This window comes from Corylus avellana, chromosome ca2, assembly GCF_901000735.1.
Source record: "Corylus avellana chromosome ca2, CavTom2PMs-1.0".
NCBI classification, from domain to species: domain Eukaryota; kingdom Viridiplantae; phylum Streptophyta; class Magnoliopsida; order Fagales; family Betulaceae; genus Corylus; species Corylus avellana.
Window position 1 is genome coordinate 46109052 of NC_081542.1, and position 10084 is coordinate 46119135.

At 34.4% G+C, this 10084-nt stretch overlaps 1 pseudogene; it reads left to right on the plus strand.

The window, feature by feature from the left end:
• Positions 1-1949: 1949 nt before the first annotated feature.
• LOC132171009 (small ribosomal subunit protein mS78 (rPPR3a)-like) lies at positions 1950-5516 on the plus strand (annotated as a pseudogene).
• Positions 5517-10084: the final 4568 nt, after the last annotated feature.

Here is a 10084-nt window from a genome sequence, read left to right on the forward strand (position 1 = left end):
TTACACTATATTTTTGTACTTCATCTTTCATAGTGAATTTCTTCATGATCGCTTCCGCCAGTGAATGTACCTCACATTGAGGGAACCACTTAAATTTTGGTGTTATCTTATGTGTGATTGTTCTCGCCTTATTTAACCGTAATTGTGATCGTGTATTTTTTGCACAACACCAACAATGTGGGTTTTTGACTATGTGACACCGCCCCTGTCTGCACCTTCTAGCCCATAGAAGCTAGAGATGGTTAGGCATCGAGAGAATCTCGATTCAATTAATAAATAAATGCATAGAATTTCCCAGAATACTTGGATATGAGATGAATTCTACTTCCAATTTTTTTATCCTCTTCGACGCTAATACAAAACTCTTTAAAAAAAAGAGTGTTTTCGTCCAAGAATTTAGAGCACTAGCAATGAATACTTTAAAGCCTCTTTTCTTAAATATTTTTTTTGGTATGGAGACAATCTCAATAGACTCAATTCTATTACGAAATAAATGCATAGAATTTACCAGACTTACTTGGAGATGGGATGAATTCTACATCCAATTTTTTATCCTCTTCGACATTGATACAAAACTCTTTAATTAGAAAGAGTGTTTTCATCCGAATACTTAAGCATGAGCAGCCTAGAGAACCTTTCCTTTCCTATATATATTGAAAAAAAAAAAAAAAAAAAAAAAAAAAAAAAAGACAGAAAGAAAAAAAAGGGGATGGCGGCTCAATTGCCGAAACAAACCCTCTAAGTGGTCAGGTGCACATTATGGTATGGGATCTCATAACGAAAATTAATGTAAGTCACCTTAGTACGCATTGATGCTCTAATATGGCTAAGCTAGGGACACGGAGTTAAGAGAGTGCTTATGATTCACATCATCTATGTAACGACACAAGAGAAAGCGCTAATTACATCTACGTTATCAGTCTAAAATGATTAGTTAATTTGAAGCTTTCTTAAAATTTTTTAGAAAGTCCAATTCCATCTAGTAATTAGGTAATGTGTGACTTAATACTCATAATTATCTTTATAAACCACATACTTTATGTGGGCTACTTTTCATCTTTTCAATATGAGACTAGAGTGTTATAATCTAAGCCTCTCTTTTGCAGCTCCTAATCGATAAGTGTTACGATGGTTGAGTTTAAGTAGAATAATCATAGTTAATCTTTCCCGCTTGCCCTTTTTAATAATAATAAAAAATAAATAAAAAATAAAAAATAAAAACACAAAAGGTCAAATGCAGCAAATACTCCATGCCGGCCGGTACAGCGGAGTGGCAGATCTCTTCGAGCTCTACAAGTATTTGGGATATGGATTCCTCCATGGATCTGACCAGTACAAAGGAAGAGCTGGGATTGAGATTTGAGAGTGGTTTGGAAGAGAATAAATAATAATTAAAACAATAAATAATTAAGAACATGTAAATAAATAATATTTAAATGATAAAAAGAAAGATAAAGAAAATTTATTATCGAATGTATTTGGATACTGTTTGGATGTGTGATTTTTGTATTCTTATATTATCGAAGAATAATATAAAATAAAATTATAAAAAATATAAGCTAAAATGAAAATAATTACAATATATATATATATTTGGGGTGGATTAGCCACAACTATTTGGGTGTGGCTCAACCACTTGCGAAAATTGCTTGGGGGTGGATCGGCCATCGGACAAAATTTTTTTTCAAATTGGGTTGAAAATTTGTCCATCGGCCACCCCTATACTCCAAAGGTAGTTCGGTTACCAACTCTAAAAATATATAAATTTTAAAATTTTTATTAATGATATTTTTTAGTTGGGTTGAGTTGGAAAAAGTAGGTGTTTTACCAAACATAAAAAAAAATAAATTGAGTTGGGTAGCTTTCCCAAACAAGCCAGGTTGCAAGCACCATCGAAATAGAAGTGGCAACAATAATGTGCATGACCTCGCCCAATAGGGGACTCAACCTACCCCATCCCCAAATGTATTCCATTTCCTGTCTTAAAGCCAACCGTTCCATTCAAGTTTGGAATGTTAAAACCCTAGTCGTAAAACCCTTCTCTACAACCATGTCTTCTCTCCACCGTCGTCTCCATGGCATCTTCAACAGTACTTCTGTCCGTGCAACAACCCAAACCAACACCGTCAAAGCCTCGGCCCGAAGCGCTCGCTCCAAAGAAGGCAGACTCGAAAAAGTGGTCGAGAAGTTCAAGAAATCCTCCGCGTCCCACCGCTTCCGCGCCTCGCACGGCATCTACGAGTCCACGGTTCGCCGCCTTGCTTCTGCCAAGTAATTCTCTATGATAGAAGAAATCCTCGAAGCCCAGAAGAAATACCCGGACATCTCCTCCGAGGGATTTGCAATCCGTCTTATCGCCTTGTTTGGTAAAGCGGGCATGTTTGACCATGCTCACAAGGTGTTCGAAGAAATGCCTGAGCTGAATTGTCCGCGTACATCGAAGTCCTTCAACGCCCTTTTGGCCGCTTGTGTGAACTCCAAGAAATTCGATAAAGTTGAGGAGCTTTTCCGGGGACTACCGCAAAGGGTGTCGATAGAAGTTGATTTGGTCTCTTATAATACTGTTATCAATGCATTTTGTGAGATGGGTTCGTTGGATACTGGGCTTTTGATGCTTGATGAGTTGGAGAAGAATGGGTTGGAGCCTGATTCGGTAACATTTAATACGCTTCTCAATGGGTTTTATAACAATGGTCGGTTTTCGGAGGGAGAGAAGATATGGTGTATGATGGAGAGCAAGAATGTTATTCCTGATATTAGAAGTTATAATTCAAGGTTGCGCGGTATGGTTCATGACAGCAGAATATCAGAAGCAGTTAACTTGATTGATGAAATGCAGAGCAAAGCAATTAACCCAGATGTGATGAGTTATAATGCTTTGATTAAAGGGTTTTGTAATGATGGAAAGTTGGAGGAAGCGAAATGGTGGTATAGGGAGCTAAGAAAAAATGGATGTAGTCCTGATTGGGTCACTTATGCGGCCCTTATTCCACGTCTGTGCGAAGAGGGTGATTTCGATATGGCAATTGAGCTATGTGTGGAGGTTATCAATCACCAGTTTATTATTGACACAGCGGTAATACAGCGTGCAGTGGATGTGTTGGTCAAGAAGGCAAAGATTGAGGAAGCTAAGGAGCTTGTAGAACTGGGAAATTCGAGAAAGCATTTCCAGTACAGGCTAAAATTACCTCTGGACAAGTAATTAAGTTGCTCTTTTGCTCTTGCATTTTCACTCTTCTATTTATTTCTTATGAAATTTTGCAAATGTCTTATCTTAGCCGATGGCAATGACATTGCTGAGGTGGGATTACAAGATATTAATATCGGCTTCAATTTAGTGCTTACCATGTGATAGTATTATCGTAGCCTTATTGGTTGTGACCGTGTGATAATGTTATGTCTATTTTTATGATCAAGATGTCATAAGTCTTCATGGCCACAACCCGAGACATAAAGTTTCTTCATATAAAATTATAGAGTCTTAGTGTCTCAAATGACATTATGTAAGCTATCCCCTGCCTTTTAACTGAAGCTCACTCCTTTTACTCTTTTTCCTACGTTTAGGCTCTCACTCAAGTTATAAACAGCAGCTATCACGCAACAAGTTACTTTCCTCTGGCGACATTCCCATCAAACTTTTCTCCCACAAATCTAGTCATACCCAACGTAATTCAAGGTAAAAGCTTCAAATTCCCCTATTTTCTGTAATGTTCTTTGTGAGCATAGATTTGTTGTGTTGAACATGACTTGTTTTCCGGTATTCTTTTCTTTTGCTTTAAAGATTGGATTTTTATGTGTATAGTGCTGTTATGTTTTGGTAATGAAACTTACTCATTCATCCAAAAAAACGATTGGATTTTTATGTGGATTTTGTGTTTTTGGTTTTTGGTTTGTGGGTGTTCTTGTTTTCATTGGGTTTGCTTAAGAGGGGAATTAGTTTTAGATTGTGGGTATTAGTGTTTATGAGATGTAATTAGAAGAAAGAATTTTCTTTCCATGTTTCTATTGTGTAGAGATCAAAGCACTATCTTTTCTGCTACAAAGGTTTATCAAGTGAAGCTGAATGCTCTATCTTAAATGTAGTTAAATCTGAACATATTAGGAGAGAGAGGCAGAAAAAAAAACCCTGAAAGTAAGATAGGATACGACACGAGTATGTAGTCAGCAAAGATGAGCATCACAATTCGAATTTCGAATGGTTGAGGAAAACTGAAACTACGCAATAGTACTTGGGCTGTGGAGTTCGTGCACTAAAAAGGATAGGGGTGGCATGAATGAACCAACGGTAAAACATCAAATGGTATATCTTAAGAACAGAGTCAGTCTTATCTTTGTGGATACCAACAGCAAGCCTCAGTAGCAGGTGCTGCAGCCTTTGCAAAACATTCCCATTGACTTCAAAAAGATACGACCTCTCAAGGGTTTTGGAGCCAGAATAATCAGTCAAACTGTCCAGACGTGCAGCATTTTGAAACCAAAAAGAGAGAGAAAAATGATACCGAATCTTGTCAAGATAGTTGGGATCGATGAATAGTAAGTAATGTCCTACAGCAACTGTGTGATTGAGGAAAAGAAAAGGTCCTGATGTAATGGGATTGTTCGGATTGTTACAACCTCTAGCAGATGGTTTGAAATTGATTCTAAAAAGACCTATTTCACCAAGTAGTATTTCTCCCTTAGAAAGCTGTTGCACGTTAGCACATCCGTTTTCTTCTTGATAGCGATATGAGTTTTCATAATGTGGCAAATAAAAGAAATTTATAAGGCTGCAGGAATGGATTCATTGCAACATCTGACCGAGATTCAATAAGCCTACACAGAAGAAAGGAGGTCCAAGAAGTCGACCAATTCATCTACCCCACTACTAGGTCGTCATAGTGGTATTGACATAAGGCAAAAAAAATAATAACACAAGAAGCTTATTATATAACACACTAATACTTAAATTTGGTATCAAATGCACCACACCAAAATTACTACTTGGAGGAATCCTATGATAGTTGATGTCATCCTGGCATAATTGATGCCTTCATGGTATATTTGACATCTTTGTGACATATATATTTGATGTCTTTGTGGCATAATTGATGTATCTTCGTAGCATAATTGATGTCTTAGCGGCATAACCGTGATTACCACCCCGTCATGTGACCTTGGATAAATTCTTTGTAAAAAAAAAATTCTTTTGTAGAAATTTGTTCGGCTCATATTGTTACATTAGCTCATTCTTGGCTTTTTGTTTTTTGTCAGAATTAGTAGATGGTCACTCGAGTTGAGATGCTCAGCTGGTCTTCGTAGTGAATTCTCAGAGCCTTGTTAGAATTTAGAGGTTTCAGCATTTATGTAGTTGTTTGAACCGTTGGAAAATGAGACTTGGAGTCAGGAGTTTGTAAGTATAGTGGACCCAAATTATGCTCTGCTTCTGATTTATTGTGTTTGATAGTTATTGAGAACTTTCATACGAAAGTGTGTTTCTGTTATCATGCTTTGTGAGAATATTTATAGACAGCTCTAATTGAATTCGTCAAAAGTTTTAATTGGAAGTCCAACTCCCTTCTCCGTCCAAAGAAGGGGGAGTCTTTTGGGTAGGAACTCTTTTTTGAGAAAATCATTTAAGAGTATATTCCTAAAAAGCTTCAAAATGACAAATTAATTTGTGGTTATAATTTTTGAAAATTAAATCAAAAGAACTTAATTACATCATATTTGAAAAACAACTTTTAGCTATTAAAATAACAATAAAAAGTTTTCATATTTATGTACGTAGCCTCTGAAAACTTTATTATCATAACAGATAGTAAAGCAGTTAATTTTTTTTTTACCAATAAAAGAAATATTATAGAAGAGCAAAAATCATTGAGAAGAACTGCTAAACAAGCAGCTAAGAGATATTAATCTTTATGCAGATTTCCATGAATTCTCCTAATAGAAGGTTTTTAACTAGGAATCTTTACATCATAAAGACAATGCAATTCTCAAATTAGTGGTTTTAAAAGATGATTGTTACAAGGCATATAATACGTGGGAGGAAGCTAAACAAGTTTTCTTTAACTCTATGGAATTGACGAAATCCTCCCAAGGAAAACCTAACCATGGTTATTCAGCTCTTGAACCGTCTAAACAAGACTATTCAGATATTAAAGATTTGGACAATTCTAGAATCCTCCAAGATATGTGTTGTTTGGAAATCCCAAATTTTAAACCAAAAAGGGAAGTTCAAACAACATACGAGTTGTTTGGCAGAAAAAATAGCTGCCAAACAGCAAAAGTGGAGAAATTTATCATTCCATCAATCTTCTCAAACAGCTAAGATGGGATGAAAAACAAAATTTTCCTAAATTAAATTATGGGTAAAGTCTACTTAATCCCTTCAAATATTAACGGAGTTGAGATTAACCGATCTTAATTCGCAGCCATTCAAACATTAATCTTCACGAAGGAATTCCCAAGTTGACAACTCTCATCAATAATGAAGAGTGCTTTATTGAAGATATTGAATGGAAAATTGCTAATCAAGTAATTTTCTAAGCATTGACAGCATATCAATGGTGACAGTTTCCTTCTATGATAAGAACATTACTTTCTTATTTAGCGAGGAATCTAAAATGGGAAAAATACTTTACCTTCTAAATGGGAAGTTCACTTGGTTGGAGAATAAAAGAAAATTTTTTTCTAGCCTAATCAGATATGGTACTTAAAAGCCAAAGATGAAGAAAAATTTGTTGAAGAAAGAATGATTAATTCTCTAAACTTTGCTTATGTTGAAGAAGTGAATTATTGGGCTTAAAGCTTTTTCTCTTTGGCAAAGCAAAGGAAGTTAGACACTCCCATCAATAGATTCATGATAACTAATGATAAAAGATTATATGTTATTGAAGTCTCACTTAATTGCACCCGAATTTCATATTACATCGAGCAAACTGAAAAATTGCTTGAAAATATGATAACAAGAAAGCCCTATCTCTTCACTTTTACTAGAGGAAGAAGAGTACAATAACCTTATCACATGATGAAAGGATGAAGATCATGCAAAAAAAGACTTGGTAAACCAATGTGAAAAGCAAGTTTGAGAAAAATAAAAGAAAATTTGGCGGCTTGCATTCTATTGTCAAAAAGCAAACAAAAGATTTGTCGGCTAGCAATAATTATATAGATAAAGCCTACAAGAAAGCATGATGGAAGCATACTACCAGCTAAACAAAGATCGAAAACCTAGCCCTTATAGTTAAAAAACTAAAAAAGTTAAAATGCTACAAGCTAGCCTTAGTCTTGTAGGCTAGTCCTTTAATCAACTAGTGTAAAGATAGCTGTCTTTTAGTTTCTCTCTCTTCTATAATAGAGTGTTTGTTGAGTCCTCGTGTGTATATATATATATTTCTATTTCTATTCAGATCTATCATTAAATATTGTTAGGTATTATATGTGTAGTGTAAAGGATAGAGTCCCATATTAAAAATATGTAAAAAGTGTGAGTGGTTAATATAATATTATTAAGTCCAAACTCATAGGATTAAGCTCTAAGTTGTGTAGAGTCTCAATATACAATATTATGGCTCACCAATCTTCCTAACAATTCAAAATAGAATGATCATGGAGGAGTGTTACACATCTCAAATTTTTTTTCAAAAAATTAGTTCATAAATGATATGTCACCATCTCATGAGATTTATTATTTTAAAAAGTGTGTCATCAACTCATGAGATGGTGACATATCATTTGAGAACCAACTTTAAAAAAAAAAAAAATTGAGATGTGTAGCATTTCTGATGATGATGATATATATATCACAAAAGGTAAATCTATCAAAATTCATAAATATGTGCAAGCATTGCCATATAATGGCTCCTCTTTCATTTCATGCTTTAACTTTTTAAAACTGGTAAAAAAAAATGATTTCTAAAATTGGTAAAAAAAAATTAAATGGGAAACTTCACTAAAGATCCATAAACTTTTACCCGTTTTGAAATATCCCTCTAAACTTCAAAATTTCTCAATTTAGTCCCTTAAATTTTCAATTGCTCTCAATTTGGACTCCTCCGTCAATTTTAACCGTTAAAAATACAAAAAAAAAAAGACCAAAATATTCTTGATTTTTTAAAAAAAATAAAAAATAAAAAAACGTTTTGCAAGTTGAAATTTTATACAAAAATCAGGAGTATAAACGTCATGTATCGTTTAAAATCGGATGGAGGGGTCCAAATTGAAAGCAATTAAAAAGTTAAGAGACTAAATTGAAAGATTTTAAAGTTTAAGAAAATTTATCAAATCAGCTAAAAATTCAAAGATTTTCAACGAAGTTAAAAAAAAAAAAAAAAAAAAAAAAAAAAAAAAATCCAAATGAATCTGGTGGGGGCAGGTATGATAGTTAAGGAAGATGTGGTTAAGGTTTGTTCGTACTTTCATGTAGGTACCAATGGGAATCTTTAGCTTTGTCTACAGTAACGAACTCCACAATAAATATTAGTGGAGGAAACTTTCAACGCATGCATAATCGGTGCAACGTAAAACACGGTTACACGTATGGATGGTCCCGATCGATCACGTGAAAGTCGGCTTCAGTCAGGCAAGAGGTCGTCAATTAGGCCCTGGCCCCTGTCCCACGTACGTCTGAGGAACACGTTGATGACAAACGCTACCTCGTCAAACATGTATACGTTATAATTAGCTTAGGAATAGATTTTGGGGATAAATGTAAAATTGATCTTTGTGATTGACCTAATTTATTTAGAGGTTTGATACGGACACAACACAAATTCAACTCATGGCCAACTTCTCTCCTACGTGTACAAAAATTTGAATTTTAAACCAAACAAATTGTCTTCTTTCCCAAATTTTCGGAATCCCAAAATCCTCTCTCTCAATTTCTTTTGTTGTTAAATGACACGTAGGAGAAAAGTTGGTCCTAAGTTGGGTTAGTGTTGTGCCTTTAACATTTTCCGTTTGTAAATCACTTTATGTGATTTAAAAAATAATTTATAAATTCTTAGGGTAGGCCAAAATAATATTTTACTCTCTAAACTCATTTTTCGTTAAATGACTTAATGGAAATCATTACATTGCAACATTACACCCAATAAAAATAAGATACGTGTTCTTTTTATTTATACTTTTAAAAAATGACAAATTAGCTTTTTTACGTCATTTTGAGGCTCCAACACACACTCCACGTCAAATTAAATAAACATAATCCCTCTATATCCCCTGTGCCACCGTCGTCTTCATCTTTCCCAATGATTCTTACCGTTGTCTTCATCTTCTAATGGGTGTGATCTTCAATCTGTGAGTTACTCTGAGACTTTTGGGCATCTGTGTTTTTGGATTAGTGCAATTTTGGGCAGTCTTTCTATGAAAATTATGATTTGTTTTTGAGCATTGAAGCATCTTGAAAAATTGTTTCCTGGCATCGGAAACAATCTATTCCTCTCTCTCTATGTCGTTGTTTTTGGGGAAGATGAAGAAAACGGCGGCACGAATTGGTGGGGAAGATGAAGACGATGGCATGAAGACGAAGTTGAATACGACGGCAAGAATCATTAGAAAAGATGAAGACAACGACAAGAATCATAGGGGAAGATGAAGATGACAACCGCACATAAGATATAGATGATTATGTTTATTTAATTTGACGTGGAGTGTGAGTTGGAGCCTCAAAATGACGTGTAAAAGCTTATTTGTCATTTTTTAAAAGCATAAATAAAAAAGAATACGTGTCTTATTTTTATTGGGTGTGATGTGGCAATGTAACAGTTTTTGTTAAGTCATTTAACGGAAAATAAGTTCAGGGAGTAAAATGTTATTTTGGCCTACCTTTGGGACCTATAAATTATTTTTTAAACCACATAGAGTGATTTGTAAATTAGGCCAACTATAGGGACCAATTTTGCATTAATCCCTAAATTTTGTATAATTAATCTTGACGCTTGATTTTAATTTACAATTAATTAGATCTTAAAATTTCAACTACGTATAATACGTATAATAATTTCAAAACCTTTACAATTTGAATCATTAATTAAAATTACAACACGTGATTCACGTACCTATGAATTCTTGTTATTTATTTTAGTTATCTTAAATTCATGAC